We start from the raw sequence: 25,431 nt of genomic DNA, 5'->3' as shown, positions 1-25,431 counted from the left end.
ACTGGATACAACAAAATACTGTGAATAGTGTATACAACAAAATACTGCATCCAACAAAATACTGCATAGAACAAAATAATATATACAATAAAATACTGTGAATACGCCATACAAAATACTGTGAATACACCATACAAAATACTGTATACAACAAAATACGGCAAAACACTGAATACTTTACACTACAAAATAGTGTTTTCCAGAAGATACTGTGAATACTATATGCAACAAAATGCTGCGTGCAACAAATACTATGGGCGCGATCCAATGTCCACGCTGCACCGGAAAAGAACCTCGACACTGGTTTTCAAAAATTATATCCAACCAAAAAACTGTATACAACAAAATGCAGAATCAAAAAATACTGCAATATACTGCATTCAATATATTCAATGAAATACTGTGGCTGCTGTACACAACAAAATACTGTATACAACAAAATACTGGATTACTGTATAAAACAAAATACTATAGAGAACAAAATACTGTGAATACCGTGGATAAGAAAATACGGTGAATATTCAATGCAACAAAGTACTGTATGCAACAAAATACCGTGAATACTGGATACAACAAAAGACCGTATACAACAAAGTAGTGAGCACTGAATGCATTAAAATGCTACATACAAAAAATACAGTGAAAACTCTTTATAACAAAATACTGTGTACAACAAAATACTGTGATTATTATGTACAACAAAATACTGAATACAACAAAATACTACAAATATTGTACAGATAAAAATACTGCATACAAAAAAATTCTATGAATACTATATACAACAAAATACTATATTCACCAAAATACTTTATACAACAAAAAAACTGTGAATACTGTATAAAAGAAAATACCGAATACAACAAAATATTGTAAATACTTTATACAACAAAATACTGTGAATATTATACACCACAAAATACTGCATACACCAAAACACTACATTCCACAAAATACTGTGAATACTCTACACAACAAAATACTACCAATCCTGTTTTGATTAAATCATTTGCGGGATGTGAGCATCGCTCGTTAGGCCAGCATGTATTGCCCATCCCTAGTTGCCCTTCAGTAGATAGTGATGAGTTGCCTTCTTGGACTGCTGAAGTCCCTAAGGTGTAGGTACACCCACAGTGCAGTTAGGGAGGGAGTTCCAGGATTTTAACCCAGCGACAGTGAACGAACGGCGACATATTTCCAAGTCAGGGTGGTGAATGACTTGAAGGGGAACCTCCAGGTGGTGGGATTCCCAGGTATCCGCTGCCCTTGTCCTTCTAGATGGTAGTGATCGTGGGTTTGAAAGGTGTTGTTTAAGGAACCTTGGTGAGTTCCTGCAGAGCATCTTGAATATGTTACACACAGCTGCCATTGTTCGGCGGTGGTGGAGGGATTGAATGTTTGTGGGAAGGGTAGAAATCAAGTGGGCTGCTTTGTCCTGAATGGTGTCGAGCTTCTTGAGTGTTGGAGCTGCACTCATCCAGGCAAGTGGAGAGTATTCCATTTCACTCCTGACTTGTAGACGGTGGACATTTTTTGGGGGGTCAGGAGGTGAGTTACTCATCTAGGAGGAATCGTAGGATTCCTAGCCTTTGAACTGTTCTGATTGCCACAGTATAAATATGGCTAGTCCAGTTCAGTTTCTGATTAACGGAAGCCCCTAATATGTTGATACTGTATTGACATTATACTGTGAATACTGTATACAACAAAATAATGTACAAAAAAATACCGTGAACACTGTAACCAACAAAAGCTGTGAATAACATATACAATACTATTACTGTATACCACAAAATACTATATGAAATAAAATGCTGCGAAAATTGCATATGATGGAGTGCTATACACGAAAATACTGTGATACTGTGGACAACAAAATACTGTGAATACCGTGTACAACAAAATACTGTGAATATTGCATACAGGAAAATAACGTATTCAAAAAAAACTACATAAAAGAAAATACTGTGAATACCGTGTGCGAACAAAATACTGCATACACGGAAATAGTGCGAATATCATGTACATCAAAATACTGTGAATATTGCATACAAGGAAATGCTGCATACAACAAAATACACTGAATAGTGCACATCACAAAATATTGAATGCAACAAAATGCTGCTAATGCTGTATACAGCAAAATAATCTGTACACCAAAATACTGTGAATACTGTAAAAAACAAAATACCATACACAACAAAATACTGCGAATACTGTAGGCAACAAAATACTGTGAATACTGTGCACAACAAAATACGATATTCGACAAAATACTGTGGTTACTGTATACAACAAAATAGTGTACAACAAAATTCTGTGCATACTGTGTACAACAATATACTATATCTGACAAAATACTGTGAATACTGTATACAACAAAATACTGTATACAACAAAAATCTGTGAATACTGTACACAACAAAATACTGTATACAACATACTGTATACAACAAAATACTATCATATATACTACTGTATATAACTGAGTGCTGTACACAAAAGAATACTGTGAATACTATGCACAACAAAATACTGTGAAAACCACGTATAACAAAATATTGCATACAAGAAAATACTGTAGACAACAAAATACTGTGAATACTGCATACCCTGAAATATTCTATACAACAAAATGCTGTTAATGCTCTATACAGCAAAATAATTTTTACACAAAAATACTGAGTACTGTAAAGAACAAAATACCATACACAGCAAAATACTGTGAGTACTGTGTACAACAAAATGCAGGACACAATAATAGACTGAATACTGTACTAACAAAAGACTGAATATTGTGTACAAAATACTGTTTGAACTATAATACTGTGAATACTATGCACAACAAATTTTGAAAATACTTTATACAACAAAATTGTGTATATAACAAAATATTGTGTACAACAAAATAATGTGGATACTGTGCACAACAAAATACTGTATACAACAAAGTATTGTGAATACGGTATACAACAAAACACTGTGTATAACAAAATTCTGTGGATTCTGTATGCAACAAAATACTGTATACAACAAAACATTGTAACTACTGTGTACAACAAAATACTGTACACAACAAAATACAGTATACAATAAAATACTGTGAATGCTGCATACATCAAAATTCTGTGTGCCCCAAAATACTGTGAATACGGCGCACAGCAAATTCTGTAAATACTTTATACAACAAGAGTATATACAACAAAGTACTGGTTACAAAAAAATACTGTGAATACTGTATACAACAAAATCATGCACACAACAAAATTCTGTGACTACTGCATGCAACAAAATACTGTATACAACATACTGTCTACAACAAAATGCTGCAAATACCATATATAATAGTGGAAATGCTGTATGCCACAAAATACTGTATGAAACAAAATGCTGTGAAAATTGTTTAGAACTGAGTGCTGTACACAAACAATACTGTGAATACTGTGCACATCAAAATACTGTAAATACCGTGTTGAACAAAAGACTATACGTAACAAAATACCGTATACAACAACATACTGTGAATAATCTGTACAACAAAATACTGTATGCAACAAAATATGGTGGATACTGGACAACAAAATATTATTATGAAATAAAATACTGTGAGTACTTTATCCAACAAAATGCTGCATACAACAAAATACTGTGGATACTATAAACAACAAAATGCTGTATATAACAAAATGCTGTGAATACTGTGTACAACAAATTCTGTAAGTGCTTTATATAACAAAATAGTGTATATTACAAAATATTGTCTCCAACAAAATGTTGTGAATACTGTGTACAACAAAATAATGTGCACAACAAAATACTGTTGGTACTGTATGCAACTAAAATACAGCAAACAACAAAATACTGTATACAACAAATTACAGTGAATATTGTATACAACAAAATACTGCAGGTGCTGTACACAACAAAATACTGTATACAACAAAACATTGTATACAACAAACTATTGTGAACACTCTGTACAACAAAATACTGCATGCAACAAAATACTATGAATGCGGAATGCAACAAAATGCTGTGAATACTCTGTACAACAAATTCTGTAAATACTTTATACAACAAAAAAGTGTACAAAACAAAATGCTGTATACACCAAAATACTGTGAATACTGTGTATAACCAAATACACAATAAAATACTGTGAATACTGTGTATTCGAAAATACACAATAAAATACTGTGAATACCGTATACAACAAAATGCTGTATACAACAAATATTGTATACAGCAAGATACTGTGTAAAGCAAAATACTGGGAATATTGTATGCAACAACATACTGTATACAACAAAATACCATGAATACTGTATGCAACAAAATACTGTATACAACAAATTTCCATACACAAGAAACTACTGTGAATACTCTATTCATCAAAATACTGTGAAAACTGCGTACAACAAAATACTATATTCAAAAAAATACTATAAACAATAAAATAGTGTATACAACAAAATCCTGTGAATACTGCAAAGAAAAAAATACTATACACAACAAAATACTGTGACTACGGTGTACAACAAAATGCTGTAAGCAACAAAAGACTGTGAATACTGTACACAACAAAAGACTGCGAATATTGTGCACACAAAATATTTATACAATAAAAACTATGAATTCTGTATGCAACAAAATACTATATACAACAAAATACTGTGAATACTGTAGACAGCACAATACAACAAAATATGGGACTGGGGTGCCCTGTCACGGCCCGCCATTGCCGGGGCTTGCAATGCAACCATCTTGCTGCGCACCCAGTGGGTGGGTAGCCGGTGTCCTTCATGGCCAGGGCACCCGGCCAAGGCGGTCGGTATGGGCGCTGACATGTGGTGCAGGGTGGGGGTTTGGCTGCCCTTTGGGTGGGTGGTGGGGCAGGGGGGGGGGGTTTACAGTGTGAGTGTGGGGGTTGAAGCCAGGGGCACAGTGCTGCCTCATCACCCTGGCCACCCGAGGAGGTTGTGCAGTTTCTTACTGCTGGCCAGTCCTGGCGGTGTTGCCCACAGGAGTCACAACGTCTCTCACCTGCACCCACGCCCGGTGCATGGCTGCGGGTGGCAACCGCCTCTCCACCCTGGTGTACAGGGTGGCCCGCCTCTCCTCCACGATGGCAGCAGTGTCTCTAGTTCCGCATCAGGTGAAGAAATGTCTTCTCATCTTTGTCCAAAATTGTTTACCCTGAATCCTTAGACTGTGACCCCTGGTTCAGGACACACCCACCTTCGGGAACATCCTCTCTGCATCTACCCGGTCTAGTCCTGTTAGAATTATATAAGTCTCTATGAGATCCCCCTCTCATTCTTCTGAACTCCAGCGAGAACAATCTTAACCTAGTCAATCTCTCCTCATGTGACAGTCCCGCCATCCCTGGAATCAGTCTGGTAAACCTTCGCTGCACTCCCTCGAGAGCAAGAACATCTTTCCTGTGAAAAGGAGACCAAAACTGCACACAATATTCCAAGTGTGGCTTCACCAAGGCCCTGTATAATTGCAACAACACATTCCTGCTTCTATACTCGAAACCTCTCGCAATGGTGACCAACATACCATTCGTCTTCTTTACCGCCTGCTGCACCTGCATGCTTACGTTTCGCGATTGGTGCACAAGGACACCCGTGGAGAAACACTCTGCAATCTAATGCCCATCCAGTTAGATACGGGCTCTCAGCAGGGAATGCACGCTCAAGGCCTCATTTAGCCTTGTTTTCTGCACTGCTTGTTTGAACTCCTCAGTGTAGTGAGAGATCAGGATGCCATTTTTAAATGGTGTCTGATCTCTCAAGCTCCTGCGCAGCCCCCCCCCCCCCCAAACCCACCCACCCCAACCCCAACTCAGGGTACTGGGGTCCCCGGGTGCCCAGCCACACTCTCCCACACCTGTGCAGTGCACCCATCCCTGGGCCAAACACCATACAAAAAATACCACCTTGGCACTACCAGCCTGACACGCTGGCCATGCCCTTGCCAGCTGGTAGTGCCACCTGGGCATATTGACAGTGCTAAGCTGGCACCCAGATGGCACTGCCGGGTTCCCAGGTTGGCACTGCTAGGTTGGCAATGCCAGGGTGCCCACATGGCAGTGCCAAGGTGCCACCCTGCCAGAGGGCCTGGGAGACCCTCACGAGTGCCATTCTGTCTGGTCTCCGTTTGTGGAGACCAGCACTCACCCATGGTCTCCATGGCGAAGGGGATAAATCCCAATGCTTTGCTTACCTCAAGTAACTGCATGTTAGAATGTGACTAGCTCTCTCGCTCTGACATGCAGATTTACCAAAACATGATCCGGCCACAATGGGCGGGCTTCACATTGCGATGTCTCGCGAGATCACGTTACATCTCATGAGGCATAGCGTGCTGGTTGGATCTCAGGAGTGGGGACTCCTGTCATTTACTGGCCATGTAGCGCTGCGGTGTGCTGCCTTTAGGCGCATCTTGGCCAGTAGGTCTCGCTCACAGTACTTCGTTGTAGAAATTATTCACAGTATTTTGTTGAATCTAGTGTTTTGTTGTATAGAGTATTTTGTTGTATATGTTGTATGTTGTATTCACAGTATTGTTCTGTACATTTTGTTGTATGGAGCATTCACAATATTTTGTTGCATACAGTATTTTGTTGTAAACAGTATTCACAGTATTTTGTTGGACACACGGTGGGATTCTCCGTTAGCTGACGCCAAAATCATGAAACGTGATTGGGTGGAGAATTGGTTCCGATGCCAAAATCGCGGCAGGCACCGATTTGATGGCAAATCGCAATTCTCCGTCACCTTGACAGCAGCGTCAATCCGGTACGGAATGCTCTTACAGTAAACGCAATTTGCATATCATTAGCGGGCCTGATCCAGTATTCTCCGGGGCCTCCGCTATTCTCTGTCTCCAATGACCGAATTCCTGAAGACACGGTTCACTTCTGCTTTTAAAAATCTCGAAATTGGCATTGTGGCTGACGAAGGACAGAAGAGGTAGGACACAGAAATGCGCGACTGTGGGCTGCCGGGCCAGACACTGGCCAGGCTGGCTGGGGTGGGGGGGGCGGGGGGGGCCCTGCCAGGGCCAGGAGTAGGAGGGGTGATGGGACAACGGGCAAGTGGCCGGGGTGACCACCCACTGGACTGGAGCGGTGTCCAGTCACAGACCGTCATTTCCACAGCCTGCAAAGAGCGGTGAGCCTGTGGAATTCATTACCACAGGAAGTAGTTGTTGCTAAAACAATGAACATATTCAAGAGGCGGCCAAATATAGCACTTGGGGCAAATGGGATCGAAGGCTATGGGGAGAAAGCAGGATTAGGCTGTTGAGTTGGATGATCAGCCATAGTCGTGATAAATGGGGGAGCAGGCTCGAAGGGCCAAAAGGCCTTCACCTGCTCCTATCTTCTATGTATCTATGGCAGGATCACAGGGCTAAACATGTCGCTATGGGTCTTTGCTCTCATTTAGTTAGATCAGGCCCTTTGAATCAAAACCAGAAAATGCTGGACAATATCAGCTGGTGAGATAGCATTTGTTGGGAGAGAAGGGAGCTCATGTTTCAAGATTGGATGTCAAAGCTAGAAAGAACTGGAAATAAGGTGAAACTTATTCTGTTGTGGGGGGAGGCGTGGAGCGGTGGGACTGTATACAGGGCCAGAAATTGGTGGAGATTGACAAAAATGTAATAACAATAATAATCTTTATTAGTGTCACAAGTAGGCTTACAATAACACTGCAACAAAGTTACTGTGAAAAGCCCCTAGTCGCTGATGTGTTGGGTACTCTGGATCTGTGGAGACTGCGTTTACCTTAGCAGTAACATAGACAGGCACAGGGCTAAATCGCTGGCTTTGAAAGCAGAACAAGGCAGGCCAGCAGCACGGTCAATTCCCGTAACAGCCTCCCCGAACAGGCGCCGGAATGTGGCGACTAGGGGCTTTTCACAGTAACTTCATTTGAAGCCTACTTGTGACAATAAGCGATTTTCATTTTCATTTCAGTCACTCATAATCATACAACACTATTTTATTAAGCTAGAAACTGTTGAACATACTTTCACTGTGGGTTAACATGATGTTAGATTAAACTAAAGATCTATGTCTGTCCTAACCAGTCTATGCACTCAGCACATGGTGAAGATCTGTGTTCAGAAGCTCTGTCCTTCTGAAAGGCTGTATCCTGAAAGAGCAGGAAAACTGATGCCCTCTGTCTTTATAGTGAGTGTGCTCTAACTGGTGATTGGCTGCGGTGTTGTGTGTGTTGATTAGTCTTGCTATGTGTCCATCAGTGTGTGTGTCTGCACCATGATATACTGATGTATATTATGACAGTCACCACAGTCTGGGTACATTGAGGGAGAAGTCAGAATGTCCAATTCACCTAACAAGCTCGTCTTTCGGGACTTGTGGGAGGAAACCAGAGGGCCCGGAGGAAACCCACTCAGACCCAAAGAACAAAGAAAAGTATAGCACAGGAACTGCCTGTGCCGATCATGATGCCCTAACTAAAAAAATCTTCTGCCCTCAACTCGGTCCAAAAGAAAAAAGAAAATAAAACACGGGAGAAAGTGCAGACGCCGCACAGACAGTGACCCAGGCCGGAAATCGAACCCCGGTCTCATTGACTGAAAGACAAAAGGAATGTAAATGGAGGTGATCAAGGCTAAGAGGGGTGCTGACAGTGGCACATAAAGAGATTAGAATGGGTGAATGGTAGAACAAGCGTGAGCGGTGTGTCAGAGGACAACTTGGAACAGGGAACAGATGGCCCAAGTGGTGTGGGGGGAGGGGAGACGATGGTGAGAGGAAAACAGATATATGAAAGAAATGAAAATAAATTAATAGAAATAAAAATTGGGTCAAGGCGGAGGGGAGAGTTCACAGTCTGAAGTTGTTGAACTCGATGTTAAGTCCTGAAGGTTGTAATGTGCCTAATCAGAAGATGAAGTGCTGTTCCTCCAGTTTGTATTGGGCTTCACTGGAACATTGCAGCAGGCCAAGAACAGACACCTGGACATGAGAGACATGAGAGCAGGATGGTGAGTTGAAATGGCAAGTGACAGGAAGGTCTGGGTCCTGCTTGTGGACAGACCAAAGGTGTTCACCCAGTCTGCGTTCAGTCTCTCCAATATATACAACAAATTGGGTGAAAAGAGTGCTGAGGACCTGGGATGGTGAGCAGGTAGGAGGTAAAGGGCAGGAGTTACACTTTCTGTGATTGCATGGGAAGCTGACGTGGGAAGAGGATGAGGTGTTGGGGGTGATGGGGGTTGGACCAGGGTATCCCGGTGGGAACTATTCCTATGGAATGCTGACAGAGGGAGTGAGGGGAAGATGTGCCTGGTGGTGTCATCATGCTAGAGTTGGTGGAAATGGCAGAGGATGATCCTTTGAATATGGAGGCTGGTTGCGGGGGGGTGGGGGGGGGGGGGGGGGTGAGGGCAAAGGGGACCCTATCCTGATTCTGGGAGGGCAGGAAAGGGGTGAGAGCAGAGGTGTGGGAGATGGGTCAGACAAGATTGAGAGCCTTGTTGACCACAGTGGGTAAGCCACGAGTAAGCAGAATTTCTGGGAGAGAGTGGGAGGGTTGAGAGCAGAGGTGAAGGTGATCGGTTTTTTTCTGGGAGGGAGGGAGGGGGAGGGGTGAGATATATATATATATATATATACTATATATCCAAATACTGTGAACATTGTATACAACAAAATACTGTATTCAACAAAATACTGTGAATACTCCACAACAAAATACTGTATACAGGAAAATACTGTATCCAACAACACACTGTGAATACTGTATATAACAAAGTAGTGTATCCAACAACACACTGTGAATACTGTATATAACAAAGTACTGTATCCAACAACACACTGTGAATACTGTATATAACAAAGTACTGTATCCAACAACACACTGTGAATACTGTATATAACAAAGTACTGTATCCAACAACACACTGTGAATACTGTATATAACAAAATACTGTATCCAACAACACACTGTGAATACTGTATATAACAAAGTACTGTATCCAAAAACACACTGTGAATACTGTATATAACAAAATACTGTATCCAACAACACACTGTGAATACTGTATATAACAAAATACTGTATCCAACAACACACTGTGAATACTGTATATAACAAAGTACTGTATCCAACAACACACTGTGAATACTGTATATAACAAAGTACTGTATCCAACAACACACTGTGAATACTGTATATAACAAAGTACTGTATACAACAACACACTGTGAATACTGTATATAACAAAATACTGTATCCAACAACACACTGTGAATACTGTATATAACAAAATACTGTATCCAACAACACAATGTGAATACTGTATATAACAAAATACTGTATCCAACAACACACTGTGAATACTGTATATAACAAAGTACTGTATCCAACAACACACTGTGAATGCTGTATATAACAAAATACTGTATCCAACAACACACTGTGAATACTGTATATAACAAAGTACTGTATCCAACAACACACTGTGAATACTGTATATAACAAAATACTGTATCCAACAACACACTGTGAATACTGTATATAACAAAGTACTGTATCCAACAACACACTGTGAATACTGTATATAACAAAATACTGTATCCAACAACACACTGTGAATACTGTATATAACAAAGTACTGTATCCAACAACACACTGTGAATACTGTATATAACAAAGTACTGTATCCAACAACACACTGTGAATACTGTATATAACAAAATACTGTATCCAACAACACACTGTGAATACTGTATAAAACAAAGTACTGTATCCAACAACACACTGTGAATACTGTATATAACAAAGTACTGTATCCAACAACACACTGTGAATACTGTATATAACAAAATACTGTATCCAACAACACACTGTGAATACTGTATATAACAAAGTACTGTATACAACAACACACTGTGAATACTGTATATAATAAAGTACTGTATCCAACAACACACTGTGAATACTGTATATAACAAAGTACTGTATACAACATAATAATATGATTACTCTATTCAACAAAATACTATGTACAACAAAATACTGTGAAATCTCTATCTAACAAAATACTGAATACTGTATACAACAAAACACTGCATAGAACAGTGTTCTGTGAATAATCTGTACAAAAATTGTCTGTGCAACAAAATACTATTAATACTTTATATAACAAAATACTGCTTACAACAAAATACTGTGAATGCTATTTACAATAAATACTGTATACAACCAAATTCTGTGAATTCTCTATCTGACAAAATACTGTGTACAACAAAATATTGAGTACTGCATACAACAAAATACTATGTACAATAAAGTTCTGTGAATAATCAATACAAAAAATACCATCTACAACAAAATACTATTAACACTGCATACACAAAATACTGTATACAGCAAAATACAGTGAATTTTGCATAGAGCAAAATACCATGGAGAAAACAATATTGTGAATACTCTTTCCAACAAAATACTATTGATGCGACCATCAATCACTCGAGACTGAGAATAGAAGTCAACTAGAACAGTGCCTGCCTGTGACTGTTCTGCTATGAGGGCCGCCTACAGGGCAGCTGCTCTTATACTCCCCCTCAAGGGGGCGGAGCCCACAAGGGCACCAACATGATACAATCGTGTAGTACAGTACAATGGTCCATAAATGGAGCCCACATGGGCAACAGCTTGATACAATGTAGTACAGTGATGAATGGTTACTATAATACGTTAACCACAACTATGTACAAAATACTCTGAATACTGTGTACAACAAAATACTGTATACAATAAAATGCAATGAATACTGTGTACAACAAAATACTGTATACAACAAAATGCTGTGATTACTGTCTACAACAAAATCTGGATATAACAAAATGCTGTGTACAACTAAATAATGTGAATACTGTTTACAACAAATGTAAGGGTCCTTCCTGTTTATGCCCTGTTTATTCCATTATTTCCCCTCTCTTTTATTTTTTGCCATTATTTTTTTGATCCATGGGTGATTATTGGACATCTGCTTTTTAAGGCTAGCAGCTGTACCTTTAATTGAAGCAGGAAGAATCTGTAAGGCTGTGCTGATTTAAACGTAAACTGCAGACTGGCCGGTATCAGTGACAGAGAGATGGGTTGGGACTCAGTTTGATTGATTGGCTGGTGGCCCACGAATTGGCCCAAAAGGCTGTGCTCTGCCTGGTAATGGTGGTGATTGTATCTGATTCCACTTAGATGTTTTTCAGAGTCCCAAGGTTTGAGTTTGGTTTCAGTTTTGCTTCTGGCAGCACAGAGAAGGGCTCCAGTTAAGTCTCTCCAGAAATATCCTGCTAAGTCTCTCCAGAAAGATCCAGCTATCTTTGTCCAGAAGACTACTGTGAGGGCTGACACTCTCTCCAGAAAGCCTGAAACTACAGAGGCCTGAAAACAAACCACGAACTGAAAGCAAAGTTTGATATGAAACCAGGGACCTCCCCAGGGAAAGCTGTAAGTAATACATTTTGAAACTACAGAAAACCAGAATGAATTAATCTGCAAAGAAAACCATTACAGGCTGCAAACCAAAGACTTTAATCTGCAAGCTTGCTGTGAAGAAAGTGTTAAAAACCATCACCTTAAACAAAGAATCTCCACTTACAATTTTTACCCCTTCCCACCCCTCTGCATTTCTCTGTCTTGTGTGCGTATGTGTGGATAGTGAGGGGGGGGGGGGGGGAGTGGGGGGGGGGGGAAGGGGGAGTTAAATTGGGTATTAGGTATTAGACTGTCATTAACCAATTTTACTTGCTGCTTATTTCATGCTTGTTCTTGTAATAAATAAACAGTAATTGTGTATTTTTGTAAGAACTATTGATTAATTCTCTTGCGTTGTGACTCCAGGGCGTGAAGAGTTAGAATTGACTGCACATTAGCCCAGGGTGTTGTAACACAAAATATTGTCAATACTTTATAATATGAAATACTGTGTACCACAAAAGATTGTGAATACTATGTACAACAAAATAGTGTAAACACTGTCTACAGAAAAATACTGCACAAAACAAAAAATACTGTGAATAATTTCTACAACAAAATACTGTGAATCCTGTATTCAACAAAATACTGCGATTACTGTATACAACAAAGTACTGTATACAAGAAAATACTGCATATCAAAAATACTTTGAATAATGTATGCAACAAAATACAATCGGCACGCTTCTCCGTTCCTGAGACTAAGCGTTGATGCCAGGGCAGGATTCATGGAGTTCTGTGACAGCAAACCTGGCACCGCAGCCTGAGCTGATTCAATGCCCGTTAAGGGGCTAACACCGGCACCACATGGAATACAGTTGATTCCAATGAGAAAGGGTGCCAGATATGCCAGGTTCGTGATTGACATTCAGGAGGCTGACAAGCTTCAGCCGCATATACACACTTCATTCCTCTAGCCAACAAGATGGCAACAAGGGCAGCGGCACACCGTTTTACGGATGCCAAGCTCGAGATCCTCCTGGATGCGGTGGAGGAGAGGCGGGCAACCCTGTACCCCGGCCCGGGAATGAGGCTGCCAGGCGGTGCCATTCGCCGTGCCTGGGCACAGGTGGCAGGGGCTGTCAGCACACTCGGCAACACCGTCCGGACTAGATAGCAGTGCTGGAAGAAACTGCACAACCTCCTCCGGGTGACCAGGGTGAATAGGCAACACTATGCCCCTGGCAACAACCTCAATCCCACGCACCCGTTACCCCACCCTCCCCACCCGAATGGCGGCTGAACCCCCACCATACATCACATGCTGGCACCCATACCGGTTGCCATGGTCTGGTGCCCTGGCCACTGAAGCCACCATCTACCCAGCCCCTGGGCTGCATGTGTCGGACTGTCTAACGCTGTCTGTATTAGAAGACCTTCCATAACTGCTGGGAGCGGGAAAAGACTGGAGGGGGACCGCTGGACTGCAGCCCCTCACTGCGGCAGAGCAGCGGGTCCTGGATATGGTCGCCAGGCCTGAGGCAAAGGCAGTTGCTGGGTTGGAGGTCGGTATCGGGCGAGGAAGTGAGACTCCGCTGAGCTGGGGTTTCTGGTGGCAACCCCCCAACACCACCTTCACCTCCACACCACCCTCACACCACCCTCATTCCCACACCACACTCACCCCCATACCAGCCTCACACCCACCACCACCCCCAACACCACCACACAGCACTCTCACACCCACCACCTCTCCCACATCCCGCTCCACCACCACCACCACCGTTACTACTCCCTCCCAAACATGCCTCCCTCCCCTATAAACCCCCACTAACCCCACTCCCCCCTTGGCCCGCGGTCTAGTCATGCATCTTATCTTGTGTCTTACAGGAGCCTGCTGGTTCAGCCACAGCCAGAACCCCAGGTACCAACCAGTGACGATGACACAGACATGGAAGTGGGCCATTGACCCGAGGCTCAGGAGACCCCAGTGCTCGAGTCTGAGGATGACACTGATTTCCCGTCGCAGTTGTCTCCAACACCCTCCACCATCCCAGATACACTCATTTCGGCTGGGCACGTTAGTGAAGAGGCTCCTGGACACTATTGGGTGCACACTACACAGGTGCACACAGCCCCACAACTTAGCTGCCGTCCAGACGGTTGTCGGGCTTCTGGAATGGACAGTCCCATCGATTGTGGAGAAGCAGTCACAGAGCCAAGGGCTGTATGAAGGGTTGTCGGCGAGCATCCAGCACCTGCAGGCGCAGGTGGAGGAGTCCAACTGCGTGCAGGAGCAGGAGGTGGTGCCATCCATGTGTACCAACCAGTGTGGGCGGCATCCGCGGTGGAGGTCCTGGGAGCAAGAGTTTGGCCATGGATCAGCATGTCCAAGGCCTGGGGAATTCTGTGGGCGCTGGCCGAGGCCCAGGATAGGGCTGCCCTGTCACAGGCAGCCATGTGCCAGAGCTACCTGGACATTGCAGCGGCGCTTCGGAGCATGGTCCAGTCACAACAGGCCATGGCTGAGAGTGCTGGCGGCATTGCCCAGGCACTGACCGACATGGCACAGACACAGAGGCAGGTGGACTAGTCCCAGAGGGAAATGGTGCAGTCATTGGCTGATGTGGCACCGACCAGAAGGTGGTGGCACAGTCAATGGGCGAGTGGCGCAGTCCCAGACAGAGGTGATCCACTCCCTGTGCACCATGGCCATGAGCTTGCAGACCCTGGTCAAGATGGCTGTGGGCCTCCATGACTGGCAGCGCCAGGTGGCAGGGAAGCCTCAGGGGATAGCTCAGCTCGCACACCCATCCCGAGTAGCCTTGGGACCATCGGGCACCCCGAGGGAGGAGGGGGTGGTGGGGGGCACAGTGGAGGTGCCGGAACACTGCAGCACTTTGGAATTCCTCCTCCTGTCCCAGGTGCATCTGGTGAGCAGTGGGAGGAACAGGATGGCAACACGCAGCATCTGGGCCCATCCAGGCCCGGTCACCCCAGAAGACGCCTGCCAAAGGGGGCCCAGGTCACGGTGGGTGGGGCGAAATCACAGCAGGCCACCTCCATTCCTGATGTACCATCTGGGGATCCACCTGGATATAGCTTTAGGGCCCGTAAGACCAGAAAAGTAGGCACCAGTTAAGTTTGCATGGGCGCAGGGCAGAGTTTAGCAATAGAGGCGAGGGCACAAATCTGGATATATGTTTGATGGGACGATGTCATGTAGAGGCCAAGTCGCATGTGGAGATCACCCAAGTGGACGGTGTAAAGTGCTACCGTGGGCAGGAGTCAGATGTTGCCAAACAATACAGAGCAGCAGAGTTCATCACAGAGTGGGTTGTCATTACCAAACCCATTGACCATACCCACTGTTTCTGCTGACCCAGGGCGCGTAGCCCGTGGTGCGGCAGGTATGTATCACGGAGGGAGTTGCAGGCGGGTGATGGCCAGGGGGGGGTAAGTGCGGGGGTTGTGGGGTGGGGGGGGGATTCTGTCTCCCTACCACTGGCCTGTATCCCCCTAGTCGGTGCACCTGGAGGCGATCAGAGCGTCCCGTGAGCATCGGCCCTGCACACACATTGCAGAGCCTCCTGTGCTGCCAGGGCCCTATGTCCTGCCCATCCTCCTCCAGCATGTCATACCTCTGCTGTGCGATGTTGTGGAGAATGCAGCAGGCTGCCACGATGTGGGCGACCCTCTCAGCCTCATACTGGAGAGCCCCTCCAGAGCGGTCCAGGCACCCGAACTGCATCTTCAGGATGCCACTGCTCGACCACATCCCCGGTCGCTGCATGGGCATTGTTGTAGTGGGTGTCTGTGGGCCTCCAGATAGGCGTTATCAGCCACGACCACAGCGGATAACCCCTGTCACCCAGGAGCCAAGCCCTCGCATCGAAGAGGCCAGGAACTGTCGAGCGTGCCAGGATGAAGGCGTCGTGCACACTGCCCGGGTATCGGGTGCGAATGTGCATGCTGCGCATATCGGATGGTCACACACCAGCTGCACGTTCATCGAGTGGAATCCCATTTGGTCTGTGAAGAGCAGTCTGTCCTCTGATCGTAGGGTGGCATACATCCTATTGATCACCTTTGGACCTGGGGCATCTCGACGATGTCAGCGAATCCCGCTGCCCGGGCATCCTGGTGGGCTCAGTCCACATTGAAACGGGTGTATTGTGCCGACTGGACATATAGGGACTCCGTGAAGCTGCGGATGCACCTGTGGGATCCTGGACAGACCCCTACTCAGAGCCTGGAAGGACCCTGTTGCGCAGAAGTTCAGGGCGACCATCACCTTGATGACCACCAGGAGCAGGTGCCCTTCCCATTCCTCCGCGGTGCCAGATGAAATGAAAAAATGAAATGAAAATTGCTTATTGTCACAAGTCGGCTTCAAATCAAGTTACTGTGAAAAGCCCCTAGTCACCACATCCCGGAGCCTGTTCGGGAAGACTGGTACGGGAATTGAACCGTGCTGCTGGCCTGCCTTGGTCTGCTTTAAAAGCCAGCTATTTACCCATGTCCTGAACTAGCCCCACTCTAGACCAGCCCCACTGATGCGCCATGATCTGGCAGATATGCTGTTCAGTCCCCCTGCTCAGCCGGAGTCTTCGACGGCATGTCCGGTCCAGCATGTCCTCGAATGACAAGCGCTGGTAGTACACACTGTACGAGGCCTCATGTGACGCCTGCTTTGCAACTCCTCCCCTTCGTCCTTCTCGGCCTGTTGGGCAGCTGGCTCTCCATCCTCAGCGACTGCCTCCTGTTTCTCTGTGGCACACTCCGCTGCTGCAGCTTCCTCCTCCTTGAGCAGCTCCACCTCGTACAGCCTCAGTCCACCCCCCTAGGATGGCAGCAATCAGAAGGCAGGTCAACCAGGTCCGACGGGCTACATGGTGGCCTTGGTTGGAACAGTGGTCTCTGCCCCTGCATATCCCCCCCCGTTCTCCATCCCCACACTCTTGGCCCTGTCTGTGCCTGGCACCGTGGGGACATCTGGCCCGAGCATCTGTCCCTGCTGCCCAGGAGTACCGTTGGCTGGTGTTGCCTTTGCCAGCGGAATGCTCCTCGGCCCCCGTCCAGTGCCCACCCCGTAGGAGCTACTGTGGGTGTTGCCCTTGGGCTGGCTACGTGATGCCTTCCCGGGCAGGTGGTAGCCAGTTGGGGAGGTATGGTATGGAGGAGGCTGGGTTTCAGGTGTGGTGGGGTTGGAGAGTGGGGGCTGGGTGTGGGGGCCGCGGCACCCAAAGGGCTGGTGTCACTCTGCAGAACCAGGGACCAAGGTGGGAAATCAGTGGGGTGCGCTGCAAGATCACTGCCTTGCAGGCATGACAATAGTGGTCCGTGCCTGGGCATCGGCCCATTCCTGTAGGAGGCAGGGGTCACCTTGGCCCCACGGCCCATCATCCCCCACAGCCCTGGCAGGACCTCCCCTACCACCAGCCAGCTCGGCGACTGTCAGGACCGGCAGCCCACGGTTGCACCTCGGTGTAGTCTACCTCCTCTCTTTCCCTCATCTGCTACGGCGCCTGTTCCTCGATTTTTAAAAGCACAAGTGAACCTCCCCGTCGGGAATTCTCCCCAGTGGAGGCAGAGAATCGTGGAGGCCCGGGAGAATACCGGGCCAGGCCTGCTAATGATATGCCAATGGCATTCAGTGTACATGCGGAGTGGAATTCATTGACGCCGCTGTCAAGGCACTGGCGAATTGCATTTTGGTGTGAAATTGGCTCCTGCCACGATTTTGGCATCAAAACCAATTCTCCACCCAATCGAATTTCCCGAATCTGGTGTCGGCCAACAGAGAATCCCCCCCGGTGAATATTGTATGCAACAAAATACTGTATTCAGGAAAATACTGTATACAACAGCATGCTGTGAATACTTTATGGAACAAAACACCGTCTACCGCATAATACGCTAAACAACATGCTAATGTGACTACTATATACATCAAAATACTCTGAATACGGTTTGCAACAATATTCTTCAAAAAACAAAATACTGTGAATATTCTGAATATTGTTTAAACATACAACAAAATACTCTGTACAAAGTTCTGTGAATAATCTATCCAAATAATACTGTGTACAACAAAATATTGTAAATACTAAATACAACAAAATAGTGTACACAAGATTCTGTGAATACTGTACGCAACATAATACTATATACAACAAAATACCGAGTAATGTATACATCAAACTATTGTATACAACAAAGTATTGTGAATACTGTTTACAACAAAATATTTCATACAACATAATACTGTATACTACGAAATACTGTATACAATAAAAGTGTAAATACTGTCTACAGAAAAATACTGCGTACAAGTTTAAAATGCTCTATATTTCAAAATTCTGTGAATGCCTTCTACAATAAAATACTGTGAATAATGTATATAATAAAATAATGTATTCAGCAAAATACCCTGATTACTGTATACAGGAAAATATTGTACTCAACAAGATGCCGTGAATACTGTATGGAACAAAATGGCGTAGACAACATAATGCTGCATGCAACATAATACTTCATAAAACAAAATACTCTGTATACTATCCAACAAAATACTGTGTAAAACAAAATATTGGGTGCTGTATAAAACAAAATACTGTATTCAATAACATACTGCGAATGCTGTATGCAACAAAATGCTGAATATAACAAAATACGATATACGACAAAATACTGTGAATTCTTTATATAACAAAATATACTGTATTCAACAAAATACTGTGAATGCTGTATGCAACAAAATGCTGTATAAAACAAAATACTATATACAGCAAAATACTGTGAATACTTTATACAACAAATATACTGTATTCAACAAAATAATGTATTCAACAAAGTACTGTGAATACTCTGTACATCAAAATACTGAGAATACTTTCCACAACAAAGTACTGTGAGCGCGATTGATTAGCCATGCTGTACCTGAAAAGCAGCGCCCTGTGGCGCAACATGGCCGGTAAATGACAGGAGACCCTGCTCCCGGGATCTACCGGCTCACTATGCCTCATGAGATCTAACGCGATCTAGCGAGAAGTCACAATGTGAAGCCTGCCCATTGTGGGTGGGATCACATTTTGGCAAATCTGTATATTCAAGCAAGGCTGCTAGTCTCACTCTAAGATGGACAAGGTGCCCAGGTGACACTGCCAGCTCGCAGGTGCACTGCCACCTGACAGTGCACCAGGCTAGCAGCGCCAAGGAGCCAATCTGCCATTTATTGCACGGTGGTGATCAGGCCGGGAGGTCACTGCATGGGTGTGGGCATGTGCGGGGGAGGGGGGGGGGGGGTCACATCTGGACACCGAGCGATCTGGACGCCATTTAGAAATGGCATCCTGATCTTTTGTTCCACCGAGGAGTTCCTGCGAGTAGAGCTGCTCAGTGCATGTTTAGAACATAGAAAATACAGCACAGAACAGGCGCTTCGGCCCACGATGTTGTGCCGAACCTTTGTCCTAGATTAATCATAGATTATCATCCCTGCTGAGGCCCCGTATCTAACCGGGTGGGCATTAGATAGCGGGGTTTTATTGGGACAAGTGGCTAAACGCGCTAGCTATGGGACTCTGTTCACATTTCGTTCGATACTACCATGCGAAACAAAAACAGAAAATACCGCGCAATCTCAGCAGGTCTGACAGCATCTGTGGAGAGAGAAGAAAGCTAACGTTTCGAGTCTGGAAGCCTTCTTGTCAAAGCTGGAGAAGACTGAAAATAAGGTGAGATTTATGCTGTTGTGAGGGGTTGTGGAGTGGTGGGGCTGGATAGAGGGCCAGAGAAAGGTAGAGATTTACCAAGATGTCATGGATAGAAAGTCAAAATCTAATTGGGGGCGATTAAGGCTAAGAAGGGTGCTGAGAGTGGCACATAAAGAAATTAAAATGTGTGAATGGGCAGCCTGGTAGTTCAGTGGTTAGCACAGTTGCTTCACAGCTCCAAGGTTGTAGGTTCGATTCCCGGCTTGGGTCCCTTGTGTGGAGCTTGCCCATTCTCCCCATGTCTCAGTGGGTTTCCTCCGGGAGCTCCAGTTTTCTTCCACAGTCCAAATATGTGCGGGTTAGGTGGATTGGCCATGCTAAATTGTCCTTGGTGTCCAAAAAGGTAAGGTGGGGTTACTGCATTACGGGGATAGGGTGGAAGTGTGGGCTTAGGTAAGGTGCTCTTTCCAGGGGTGGGTGGAGACTCGATGGGCTGAATGGCCTCCTTCGGCACTGTAAATTCTATGATTCTATGAATGAGAGAACAAAGGTGAGCAGTGTGTCAAAAGGGAAACTAGAAACACGGAACAGATGGCCGAAGTGGCGTGGGGGGAGGGGAGACGATGGTGAGGAATCTTTGGAAGAAATGAAAATAAATTTGTAGAAATAAAAATTGGGTCAAGGTGGAGGAGAGAGTCCCGCGCCTGAAATTGTTGAACTCCATGTTCAGTCCAGAAGGCTGTAATGTGCCTAATCAGAGGATGAGGTGCCATTCTTGCAGTTTGCGTTGGGCTTGAATGGAACATTTCAGCAGGCAAAGGACAGGCATGTGGACGTGAGAGCAGGACGGTGAGTTGAAATGGCAAGTGACAGGAGGTCTGGATCCTGTTTGCGGACAGACCAAAGGTGTTCTGGAAAGCGGTCACCCAGTCTGTGCTCTGTCTCTCCAATGTAGCCATGATGTGGAGATGCCGGCGTTGGACTGGGGTGAGCACAGTACGAAGTCTTACAGCACCAGGTTAAAGTCCAACAGGTTTGTTTCGATGTCACTAGCTTTCGGAGCGCTGCTCCTTCCTCAGGTGAATACCTGTTGGACTTTAATCTGGTGCTGTAAGACTTCGTACTGTGCTCCAATGTAGAGTAGACTACATTGGGAGCAGCAAAGGCAATAGACCAGATTGAAGGAGGTGCACATGAAGTGCTGTGTCACTTGAAAAGAGCGTTTAGGCCCTGAGATGGTGAGCAAGAGGAGGTAAAGGGACAGGTGTTACACCGTCTGTGATTGCATGGGAAGGTGCAGTGGGAAGAGGGTGAGGTGTTGGTGGTAAGGAGGAGTGGACCAGGGTATCCCAGAGGGAATGGTTCCTATGGAATGCTGACAGGGGAAGTGAGGGGAAGATGTGTCTTGTAGCGGCATCATGCTAGAGTTGGCGGAAATGGCAGAGGATGATTCTTTGAATACGGTGGCTGGTGGAGGGGGAAAGTGGGGGCAAGGGGATCCTACCCTGATTCTGGGAGGAGGGAAAGGGGTGAGACCAGAGGTGTGGGAGATGGGTCAGACATGATTGAGAGCCCTGTTGACCACAATGGGTGTAAAGCCAAGAGTAAGAAAGGTTTCTGGGAGGGAGGGGAAGGGTTGATAACAGAGGTGTGGGAGATCGTTTTTTTCTGGGGGGGAAGGGAAGGTGTGAGATGTATATATATATACATATATCAAAATACTGTGAATCCAGTATACAACACAATACTGTGAATATTGTATACAATAAAATACTGTATATAACAAAATACTGTGAATACACTGTACAACGAAATATTGTATACAGGAAAATACTGTATACAACACGCTGTGGATACTGTATATAACAAAGTATTGTGAATACTGTATGGAACAAAATACTATTAATACTGCATGCACAAAATACTGTATACACAAAATATTGTATACAGCAAAATACAGTGAATTTTGCATAGAACAAAATACCATGGAGAAAACAATAATGTGAATACTACATACAACAAAATACTTCATACAACAAAATTCTATGAATACTCTATATCATAAAATAATCTGTGCAAAAAAACTGTGTGCAACAAAATACTATATACAAGAAAATACTGTACACAGCAAAATACTGTATATAACAAATACTGTATACAAGATTCTGTGAATACAGTATTCAATTCAGTACTGTATACAACAAAAGATAAAAGCAAATTACTGCGGATGCTGGAATCTGAAACCAAAGAGAAAATGCTGGAAAATCTCTGCAGGTCTGGCAGCATCTGTAGGGAGAGAAAAGAGCTAACGTTTTGAGTCCAGATGACCCTTTGTCAAAGCTAAAGACAGAGAAAGTGGAAATATTTAGACTGCGGAGTGAGAATGAAAGATGAGTCAGAACCACAGACACCCAGGGAAACGGGGTGCTAATAGCCACAGAAAGCAAGGGGAAAGAGTGCTAATGGCAGTCTCCAGAGAGAACAAAAGGTGTGAAGGGCCAAACTGCAGAGAAACTAACATCAGATGTGGGGGAGGGGGTTATTGAATTCGAATAACATCTCATCTTCCGGTTAGGCACGCTACAGCCTTCCGGTCTCAACATCGAATTCAACAACTTCAGATGATTAGCTCTACCCCACCTCGACCCATTTGTTTTCATCCCATTTCATTTTAACTGTCTTTAACCATTTCTCTCTCTCTTGTCTTTCTTTATATATATTTACCCCCCGCCCTCCATCTTATCCACTTTTCCTTACCCTTTCACCTCTTTGCTCCCCCCTCATCTGATGTTAATTTCTCTGCTTTTTGGCCTTTCACATCTTTTGTTCTCTCTGGGGACTGCCATTAGCACTCTTTCCCCTTGTTTTCTGTGGCTATTAGTACCCCGTTTCCCTGGGTGTCTGTGGCTATGACTCATCTTTCATTCTCACTCCGCAGTCTAAATATTTCCCACTTTCTCTGTCTTTAGCGTTGACAGAGGGTCATCTGGACTCGAAACGTTAGCTCTTTTCTCTCCCTACAGATGCTGCCAGACCTGCTGAGATTTTCCAGTATTTTCTCTTTGATTTCTGTATACAACAAAATACTTCTTACAACAAAATGCTGTGAATACTCTATCCAACAGAATACTGTGTACAACAAAATACTGAGGACTTAATACAACAGAATACTATATACAATAAAGTTCTGTGAATCATCAATACAAAAATTTCTGCATACAACAAAATACTATTAACACTGTATACAACAAAATACTGTATGCAACAAAATACTGTAAACAACAAAATACTGTATGCAACAAAATACTGTGAATACTGTATACAACAAAATACTGTATACAAAATACTGTATGCAACAAAATACTGTGACGTGGAGATGCCGGCGTTGGACTGGGGTGAGCACAGTAAGAAGTCTTACAACACCAGGTTAAAGTCCAACAGGTTTGTTTCGATGTCACTAGCTTTCGGAGCGCTGCTCCTTCCTCAGGTGAATGAAGAGGTATGTTCCAGAAATATATATAGACAGATTCAAAGATGCCAGACAATGCTAGGAATGCGAGCATTAGCAGGTGACTAAATCTTTACAGATCCAGAGATGGGGTAACCCCAGGTTAAAGAGGTGTGAATTGTGTCAAGCCAGGACAGTTGGTAGGATTTCGCAGTCCGGATGGTGGGGGATGAATGTTATGCGACATGAATCCCACCCAGGTCCCGGTTGAGGCTGCACTCATGTGTGTGGAACTTGGCTATAAGCTTCTGCTCGGCGATTCTGCGCTGTTGCGCGGCCTGAAGGCCGCCTTGGAGAACGCTTACCCGGAGATCAGAGGCTGAATGCCCTTGACTGCTGATGTGTTCCCCAACTGGAAGGGAACATTCCTGCCTGGTGATTGTCGCGCGATGTCCGTTCATTCGTTGTCGCAGCGTCTGCATGGTCTCGCCAATGTACCACGCTTCGGGACACCCTTTCCTGCAGCGTCTGAGGTAGACAACATTAGCCGAGTCGCACGAGTATGTACCGCGTACCTGGTGGGTGGTGTTCTCACGTGTAATGGTGGTATCCATGTCGATGATCTGGCACGTCTTGCAGAGATTGCCATGGCAGGGTTGTGTGGTGTCGTGGTCACTGTTCTGAAGGCTGGGTAGTTTGCTGCAAACAATGGTTTGTTTGAGGTTGCGTGGTTGTTTGAAGGCAAGTAGTGGGGGTGTGGGGATGACCTTGGCAAGATGTTCATCTTCATCGATGACGTGTTGAAGGCTGTGAAGAAGATGTCGTAGTTTCTCCGCTCCGGGAAAGTATTGGACGACGAAGGGTATTCTATCGGTTGTGTCCCATGTTTGTCTTCTGAGGAGGTCGGTGCGGTTTTTTGCTGTGGCGCGTTGGAACTGTCGATCGATGAGTCGAGCGCCATATCCCGTTCGTACGAGGGCATCTTTCAACGCCTGTAGATGTCTGTTATGCTCCTCCTCATCTGAGCAGATCCTGTGTATACGGAGAGCTTGTCCATAGGGGATGGCTTCTTTAATGTGTTTAGGGTGGAAGCTGGAGAAGTGGAGCATTGTGAGGTTATCCGTGGGTTTGCGGTATAGCGAAGTGGTGAGGTGACCGTCCTTGATGGAGACGAGTGTGTCCAAGAATGCAACTGATTTTGGAGAGTAGTCCATGATGAGTCTGATGGTTGGATGGAGCTTATTGATGTCATCGTGTAGTCGTTTCAGTGATTCTTCACCGTGGGTCCAAAGGACATTAAGTTTCTACAAAGATGCAAGAAAGCAGACAAGATCCCGAAAGGGCTACAGATCACAAACCCACTCAATTCGACCTCCAACACAGACTACGCTGAGAGACTCTGCCGTCGCACCTCTCTCACACTCCTCAACTACCTCGTACGCCAGCTCTACAGCAGACGACGCAACCTGGAAACCAAGATAGAGGCCATATTCTCAACTTGCGCTCAGGACGCAGCAGGCCAGCTGCGGAACACCGCCAAACAGATGAGACAACAATACTATGCCACCTACATGCATACCAAGAACAAGAAGCTTGAGAAACTCGGCATCACCACCAGCAGCAACCAACCCACCCCCGGTACCACAGTAGAAAACAATAGAGGGAAATCTATTGTCAACTTGTCAGACTACACCCTTCAACTAGACGAAATCGAAGTCCTCAGCAGAGGGCTCAATTTCTGCACCACCACCAAAATGGACCCCATCAGTCTCGCAGCAGACACGGAGGAATTTAACAG

The 25,431-nt window shown here is 44.8% G+C and overlaps 1 protein-coding gene across 1 annotated transcript in view; it reads right to left on the bottom strand.

Annotated features, from left to right (window-relative positions):
• LOC140411239 (uncharacterized) overlaps positions 1 to 25,431 on the bottom strand; it is a 233,364-nt gene that overhangs the window by 7,032 nt on the left and 200,901 nt on the right. The window lies entirely within an intron of this gene.

The sequence above is a fragment of the Scyliorhinus torazame genome, chromosome 1 (assembly GCF_047496885.1).
Source record: "Scyliorhinus torazame isolate Kashiwa2021f chromosome 1, sScyTor2.1, whole genome shotgun sequence".
NCBI classification, from domain to species: Eukaryota; Metazoa; Chordata; class Chondrichthyes; order Carcharhiniformes; family Scyliorhinidae; genus Scyliorhinus; species Scyliorhinus torazame.
Note: the sequence above shows the minus strand (reverse complement) of the source record. Positions and strands in the feature narration are given on the sequence as shown.